Below are 8,442 nucleotides of genomic sequence, written 5' to 3' on the forward strand. Positions count from 1 at the left end.
GTGACTGGTGTGGCGTGATGGCCGGTTCTAGGCTCTTGTGGAGGGCTAGGCAGGGCAGGTGAGGCGGGCGGGTGGTGCTGTATATAAGGGAGGGGTTGGATTGTATGGTGCTTGCAGTTGGCGACGACAGGGTCGAGAGCCTCTGGGTAAGGATTAAGGGAAAAGCAAATAAAGCGGCTGTTGTTGTGGGAGTCTACTATCGACCACCCAGCCAGGATGACCACACTGATGAATTAAACACAAGGAATGAAGGGATGTCTCTCGATCAGCTGCCCTTGTCCTTATGGGCAATTTTAACTTCCCAGACGTCAACTGGGAATATCATACAGCAGACCCAAACAGGTCCAGGAAAATCCTGCAGGATGTTGAAGATAACTTCTTGGTGCAGGTACTAAGGGAGCCGAGAAGCAAAGGTGCCCTCCTGGATGTGTTGTTTGTAAAGAGAGAGGGACTCCTGGGTGAAGAGGTGCTTGGCTGTGTGGGTCACATGGACATGAAGTAGTTGAGTTTCAAATCATTGTCAGTAGGAGAAAACTGCCAGCAAAACTTTGACGCTGGATATGGGGAGAGCAGAGCTGGGGCTGCTGAAGGAACTAGTTAGTAAGGTCCCCTGAGAATGTGCTTGAAGGTAGTGGGGTCCATGAATGCTGGTCCCTTTTTAAGAGCCATCTCTTAAGAGCGCAGGAGCAGGCAATTCGAAAGCGTCGGAGTCAAGCAAGCGGGGCAGAAGGCTGGCTTGGCTGAGCAGGGATCCTCTAGAACTTAGGCAAAGAGGAAAGTGTGCGGACATTGAAAGGAAGGATGGGTGACAGGGAAGGACTACAGAGCTGCTGTTTGCCACTGTAGGGAGAAAATTCACGTGGCCAAGCTCAAGTAGAGTTCAAGCTGGCCAGCAGTGTGAAGGACAACAAAAAGGGCTTCGTAAAATATGTTAACAACCAAAGAAGGATCAGAGATAATCGGTCCGTTACTTGATGAGGTCGACCACCTCACAAATAGGGGTAGAGAAAGCAGAGATGTTTAATGCCTTCTTTGCCTCTGTCTTTCACACCGATGATGGGCCCTGGGACCCCCAGAGCCCTGTGTTGGAAGACCTTGACTGGGGGAATGCTAAGCTCCCAGCCAACTCTGAACTTGTTTGAGACTTGCTGCTCCAGCTGGAGGCACATAAGTCTATGGAGGCCAATGGGATTCATCCCAGGGTACTGAAGGAGCTGGCCGATGTTATGGCGGGACTTCTTTCCATTATTTTTCAACGGTCTTGGAAGTCTGGAGAGGTCCCAGTTGAGTGGAAGCCAGCAAAAGTTGTCCCAATTTTCAGGAAGGGTAAGAAGGAAGAGCCTGGTAATGACAGGCCTGTCAGCCTCCCTTCAGTGCCTGGAAAAATTATGGAGAAGGTTGTTCTGGGAGTTATTGAAAAACACTTGAGAGAGACTGCAGTCATTGGTCGTAGCCAGCACGGGTTCACGAGGGGAAAGTCCTGTTTAAGTAAGTTAATTTCCTTTTATGAGAAGGTCACCCATCTAGTTGCCCAAGGGAAGCCAGTAGATGTGGGGTTTTTTGGATTTTAGCAAAGCTTTTGAAACCGTCTCTCACAGTATCCTTCTGGATAAAATGTCCCTCATACAGCTGTCATAATGCTTGTCATAAGAGAAGTCCCTAATACATTGGTGAGCAGTTGGCTGATGGGTTGGGGTCAAAGAGTCAGAGTCAATGGGGTTACATCAGGCTGGCGGCCAGTCAGGGAGGCCTTAGAGAGAGATCTGGATAGGCTGGAGAGCTGGGCAATCCCCAACCGTATGGAATGTAACAAGAGCAAGTGCCGGGTTCTGCCCCTGGGACAGGGTAATCCTGGTTATAGGTACAAATTGGGGGACAGAGGGTGGCGAGCAGCCCTGCGGAACGAGACGTGGGGGTTTGGGTGGATGGCAAGTTGAATAGGAGTCAAGAGTGTGCCCTGGCAGCCAAAAGGGCCAGCCGTGTGCTGGGGTGCATGAAGCCCAGCATGGCTAGCCGGTTGAGGGAGGTGATTGTCCCACTCTACACTGCACTGGTGCCGCCCCATCTCGAGTTCTGTGTGCGGTTTTGGGTGCCTCCCTAGAAGAAGGACATCAAACTATCAGAGTGTGTCCCAAGGAGGGTGACCAAGATGGTGAAAGGTGTCGAGGGCAAGACTTATGAGGAGCAGCTGAGGTCACTTGGTTTGTTCAGCTTGGAGAAGAGAAGGCTGAGGGGTGACCTCATCGCAGTCTACAACTTCCTCGAGGGGGCAGGGGAGGGGGAGGTGCTGATCTCCTCTCTCTGGTCACCAGCGATAGGCCATGAGGAAAAGGTAGGAAGCTGCATCAGGGAAGTTCAGGTTGGACATTAGGAAAAGGTTCTTGACTGAGAGGGTGGTCAGTCACTGGAACAGGCTCCCCAGGGAAGTGGCCACGGCACCAAGCCGGTCAGAGCTCAAGGAGCAGACTGTACAATGGTTTCAACATTTTGGCAGAACATGAGTCATTTCTTTTTCTGTCCAACAACCTCAGAAATCTCTGATAATGTTAAGGGAAAATATCCTTTAAACCCAAATGTCCTGTCCTGAAAATGTTTCTTTTCAGAAGCAGCAACCAGTGATGCTACAGGTAAGTCACTCCCACCTGAAGTGGATGTTTTCTTCACATGTGTCTTGTACATAAACGAGATGTTTTGAGAGACGGGTGTACTTTTGTTCCTGTTTAGTTGTGGTATCTTCATGTTGGATCGAGCAAATGTTGCCTGGATTGTAATGCCTGTAGGTTTGGAGCAGCAAAGCACCACTGCCTGCTCTCGTTCCTTGCTGCTGCTCCCAGGCACAGGGTGAGCAGGCGGCAGCAAGCACGGATGGAGGAGGGACCGCAATCCATTTGATGGAGTGGATGTGTTGGGAGCCAAGGGGATGTTCTGAGTGAACATGCCGTGGTGTTACTCTTGTGGCTTTTGTTTGGGTGTGTGAGGGTGGATGATGCTAATGAGTGGGAGTATTCCGTGGGAACTAATGGCCCTGTGTTGCTAATGAGTGGGAGGTATTCCGTGGGAACTAATGGCCCTGTGTTGTTCTGGCAGTGCATGCCTCCCTGAAAGGGAAAGCACGAGTTTGCCATTCAGTGTGCAGGTGGAAAAGGAGGCCAGAGGAATAGCTCCTCATTGAGATACATGAAGAGTGCTCGGGAGCTGTTGTTGCCCCATGCTTTTTCAGCCTTCTTGCAGGATCATCGTGCTTGGCTGTGATGGGTTTGATTTCCCTAAAGAAAGACTCCCCTGGGTTGTTTGGAGTTTTGGAGCCTGCTTGCAGGGATGTGGAAGTAGCTGGGGCTTGGTGTTGTGTTACAGAGGGTGGTGGATTCCGTTGTGATGTAGCAGAGGTGTTCTTTGCCATATGATTGCCTTGCTGTGTTATTTGCTGGGTCCTTGCGAGGAGTGGAGGCTGAAGAGTGTGGTGTTCTTTGAGAAGGGGAGGGAGGTGGAGGTGGAGGGGCAGTCTGTGTGTCTTGCATAGACTGGAGGAAAGGAGGAAAGTTGTAACTTGTCTGGAGGGATGGAAGGTGGAAGGGAAGAGGAATGCGAGCTCTTGCCAAAGGGCATGTCCATGCTTCATGTGGAGCGTGGTGTAGAAAATGTTTTGTTAAAGGTGGAAAAGAAGAGAGGAGGCTGGAATCAGAAGAGAAGGGGAGTCAAGGATAGGGTAGGGCGAGGGCAAAAAGAAAAGGAAGCGAAGAAAAGGAGGAAAGAGGAAAAAGGTGAAAGGAAGAGAAAGGAAGAGATGAAAGAAAAGGAGGAGAAAAGGAACGAGAAAGGAAGGAGGAAAGAAAAAGGAGAAGGAAAGAAAGAGCAAGGAAGATGGGAAAAGAGGACTGTATGCAAGGAAAAAGCAAGCAAGGAAGCAAGACAGAAGGATGAGGAAGGAAGGACGGACGGATGGACGGACGGACAGACAGAGGAGATTACCAGGATGCACTGATGTTATCTCTACGTGGTGAATGGAGGTGAGGACTTCAGCATCCTCACTACTCAGAGACACTGTGCAAGGCTTGATGAAAAGTGTTGAGGAAGAGGAATGAGAGCTCTTGGCAGAGGGCATGTCCGTGCTCCATGGCGAGGGTGACGTAGTCATATAGAGAAGCTGTTGGTAAAGGAGACATGGAAGAGGCAAAGAGGGAAAAGAAGAGAAGGGGAGAGCAGGACAGGGAAGAGAGGAGGAGGAGAAAGAGGAGAAAGCAGAGAAGGAAAGAAGGAAGGAAGAAACAACAGAGAGAAAGAAAAGCAAACAAGAAGAAAGCGAGCAATAGAGAGAAAGAAGATCAAGAAAAGAAGAAAGGATAAATGAGTTTACTAGCATGCACGGACGCTATCACTGTTCACAGAAAGGTGGTGAGGGAGAGAAGGAAGGAAGAAAGGAGGGAAGGAAGGAAGGAAGGGAAGAACGAACGAACGAACGAACGATAGACGAGATTACGAAAACACACGGAGCTTAGCTGTAGCCGCTGAAGGGAGCTGATCCCTAAGAGCCTTCGGCTTGGTTAGAGTACCGCGCTCCGGCGCTGATGGCCCGCAATTAGCGCTGATGGCTCCGTCTTTGAGGGTGTCCGCCGCGGCGCCGGAGGCGACTGGCGAGCTGCGAGCGAGCAGGGTAAAGAAGCGAGAAGGATTTAAAGGGAAGGGAAAGGGGAGGAAAGAATAGGGCACGCAAGAAGGAAGAGAAGGAGAAAGAGAAGAAAGCAGAAAGAATTTGGAAAGAGAAGACAGAGGAAAGAGAATCAGGGAAGAGAAGGGAGAAGAAAGAGAAGAAAATAGTAGGAAAGAAAGGAAGAACGAGAGAACGGAATGAAAGAGGAAGAAGGAGCAAAGAAGAAAGAGAAAGGAAGAAGGAAAGAGCAAACAAGCAAGGGAAAGAATACAGAAACCAAGAAAAAAAGAAGCGAAAGGAAGAGGCGAAGGCAGGGAGAGAGGAGAGAGGAGATGAGCGGCGCGGGGCCGGCGGCGCGGGCGCTGGGGGAGCGTGTGAGGCGGCGGAGCAGCACAGGGTGTCGCTGCAGGCTCAGAAACGGCGGCGGAGCGGCGAGGCGGCTCCGCGCCGGTGCGGCGGAGAGCCCGGCTGTGAGCGCGGGGGGCGGCGCGGGGCGGGCAGGAGAGGCGGTGCGTCCGGGCGGCGGCGGGGAGCCGTGCGGGGCCCGGGCGGGTGCCGGCGCGGCGGCGGCGGCGGCGGCAGCGATGGGCGTGTGTTGGGGTGCGGTGGTGCGGGTGCTGTTGCTGCAGGCGGGGTGGGCGTTGGGCGTCGGGCAGGTGCGGTACTCGGTGCCGGAGGAAGCGAAGGCCGGGACGGTGGTGGGCCGGCTGGCGCAGGACCTGGGCCTGGAGGCGGGCGAGGCGGAGGCTTGGCGGCTGCGGCTGGTGGCGCAGGGCCGGCGGGCGAGCGTGGAGGTGAGCGGGGCGAGCGGGGCGCTGGTGGTGAGCTCGCGGCTGGACCGGGAGGAGCTGTGCGGGAAGAGCGCGCCGTGCGCCCTGCGGCTGGAGGTGCTGGTGGAGCGGCCGCTGCGCGTCTTCCACGTGGAGCTGGAGGTCACCGACATCAACGACAACGCCCCGCTCTTCCCCGCCGCCCGGAAAAACCTCAGCATCGGGAACACCCCTCCCGGCTCTCGGTTCCCGCTGGAGGGCGCGTCGGATGCAGACATCGGAGCCAACGCGCAGCTCTCCTATACACTCAGCCCCAGCGAGCATTTCAGAGTAGAGAGAAAACAGTAACTCGCGCAGTAAATCTGTTTCTGGTGCTCGCGAAATCTCTGGACCGCGAGACGATGCCTGTGCACCGGTTGGTGTTGACGGCGAGTGACGGGGGCCGGCCGTCGCTGACGGGCACGATGGAGCTGGTGATCTCGGTGCTGGACGTGAACGACAACGCGCCCCAGTTCAACCAGTCGGTGTACAACGTTGTTTTGCCCGAAGACGCCTTAGAGGGGACGCTGGGTCGGGTGAGCGCAACAGATACGGACTTGGGAATATATGGAGAAGTGATTTACGAAATTGATACTTTTGTTCCTCCCTCGGCCTCAGATGTATTCAGATCGATACGAACAGCGGGGAGATCAGACTGACGGGCGCCCTGGACTTTGAGACAGATACTTTCTACGCCTGCACGTTAAGGCGAAAGATAAGGGACGCCCCGCTGTCGGGTCACTGCAGGTGGTGGTGGAGGTGGTGGACGTGAACGACAACGCGCCGGAGGTGTGGGTGACGTCGCTGTCGGTGCCGGTGCCGGAGGACGCGTCGGTGGGGACGGTGGTGGCGCTGCTGAGCGTGTCGGACCGGGACTCGGGGGCGAACGGGCGGGTGCGGTGCGCGGTGTGGCCGCCGGCGCCGTTCGGGCTGGTGGCGAGGTTCGCGGGCTCGTACTCGCTGGTGCTGCGGGAGGCGCTGGACCGGGAGCGGGTGTCGGAGTACGAGGTGGAGGTGCGGGCGGAGGACGGCGGGGCGCCGCCGCTGCGCGGCAGCCGCGGGGTGCGGGTGCCGGTGTCGGACGTGAACGACAACGCGCCGGCGTTCGCGCAGGCCGTGTACACGGTGCTGGCGCGGGAGAACAACGCGGCGGGCGCGGAGCTGGCGCGGCTGTGGGCGCGGGACGCGGACGAGGCGGGGAACGGGCGCGTGAGGTACTCGGTGGCGGAGGGCGTGGGCGGGGGCGCGGGGGCGGGGGGTGGCGGGCGGCGTCGAGCTACGTGTCGGTGGACGCGGAGAGCGGGCGCGTGTGGGCGCTGCGTCCGTTGGACTACGAGGAGGTGCAGGTGCTGGAGTTCGAGGTGCGGGCGGTGGACGCGGGGGAGCCGCCGCTGTGCGGCAACGCCACGGTGCAGCTCTTCGTGGTGGACGAGAACGACAACGCGCCGGCGCTGCTGCCGGCGCCGGGCGTCGGGCCGGGGCCCGGGGCGTCGGGCTGGTCGTCGTCGGGTCCGGTCTCGGGGGCGCTGTGGGCGTGGGCGGCGTGGGGGGCGCCGGCGGGGCAGGTGGTGGCGAAGATCCGGGCGGTGGACGCGGACTCGGGCTACAACGCGTGGCTGCGCTACGAGCTGTGGGAGCCGCGGGGAAGGGCCCGTTCCGCGTGGGGCTGTACAGCGGCGAGGTGAGCACGGCGCGGGCGCTGGAGGAGCGGACGGCCCGCGGCAGAGGCTGGTGATCGTGGTGCGGGACCACGGGGAGCCGGCGCGCTCGGCCACGGCCACGCTGAGCGTGTCGCTGGTGGAGGGCGCCGAGGCGGCGCTGGCGGCCGCGGGCTCGTCGTCGTCGTCGTCGTCGTCGTCGGGAGCGGGGCTGCGGCCGGCGGCGGGCGCGGAGGCGGCGGCGCGTCGTCGGCGTCGGCGACGAACGTGTGGCTGGTGGTGGCCATCTGCGCGGTGTCGAGCGTGTTCGTGCTGGCGGTGGTGCTGTACGGGGCGTCGCGGTGGTCGCCGCGGGCGGCCGTGGTGTCGGGGCCCGGGCCGGCGACGCTGGTGTGCGCCAGCGAAGTGGGGAGCTGGTCGTACTCGCAGCGCCAGAGCCGGAGCCTGTGCGTGGCGGACGGCGCGGGCAAGAGCGACCTGATGGTTTTCAGCCCCAACTTCCCGCCGCCGCCCGGCCCCGCGGCGAAGGAGACGCAGCCGGAGCCGCCCGCTCTCCTGGACACGGTCAGTGGCCCTCCCTTTCTGGCCTCTCGCCCCTTCGCCCTTCTTCTCGTCTCCCTCCGCCCTTCTTCGCGGTCTTCGTTCTGGCCCGCCGCCTGGGCAGGCGCTGGTGGGAGGCGGGCTCAGCCCGCGGGCCTGCGGGCGGTGGGTGCTTGGCGGGTGCTCAAGGGTGTTCACGGCACCTTTGCATCTGGCTCCGCGTCCTTGCCGGAGCCCCTCGGCTCTCGCTGTGGGGGGAAACTAGCGGTACTGCCGCAGCCCGCGGCGGTTACCGTCGGCAGCTGAGGTTTGCTGCTGTGGGTGTGAGCTGTTCTCCCGTAGAGTAAAATCGCTGCCGACTGCGATGAGAGGTGCCACGACATCAGCTTTCGAGACGCTCTTGCTTGGGGGTGTGTAGCGTTTGCACGCGAGCTTGCTGAAGGAGTGCAAGACAGGCAGGCTGTGATGGTGACAGTGCCCCAGGCGCTATTTGGTGCCTTATTCGCGTTGCAGAGTGCTGATTGTGCTGGTATGAGATGTGGAAAGTTTTCTTGTGGAAAAGTCTGTCCTCCTCCTGTGTGATTGTCCCCTGCAAGAGCCGTGATGCGAGGTGACAATTGAGGCTTCAGGGTTTTCTCTCCCCGTGGAGTAATTTCTCCCTTTTGATTCTCCCACCAGAGTCATTAAGAAAGTGGGGAAGGCTTTGTGGACTTTTCCTCTGTTGTTTTTCCAAGTATGTTGTCACTCTACTTGGTAGAATAAAGTGTTCAGGGAGAGGAGTGTGACG

The 8,442-nt window shown here is 58.1% G+C and overlaps 1 pseudogene; it reads left to right on the forward strand.

The window, feature by feature from the left end:
- Window positions 1-5,232: 5,232 nt before the first annotated feature.
- On the forward strand, window positions 5,233-7,961 carry LOC127028820 (protocadherin alpha-13-like; annotated as a pseudogene).
- The last annotated feature ends 481 nt before the right edge of the window (window positions 7,962-8,442 follow it).

Source organism: Gymnogyps californianus, unplaced genomic scaffold (genome assembly GCF_018139145.2).
Source record: "Gymnogyps californianus isolate 813 unplaced genomic scaffold, ASM1813914v2 HiC_scaffold_44, whole genome shotgun sequence".
NCBI classification, from domain to species: Eukaryota; Metazoa; Chordata; class Aves; order Accipitriformes; family Cathartidae; genus Gymnogyps; species Gymnogyps californianus.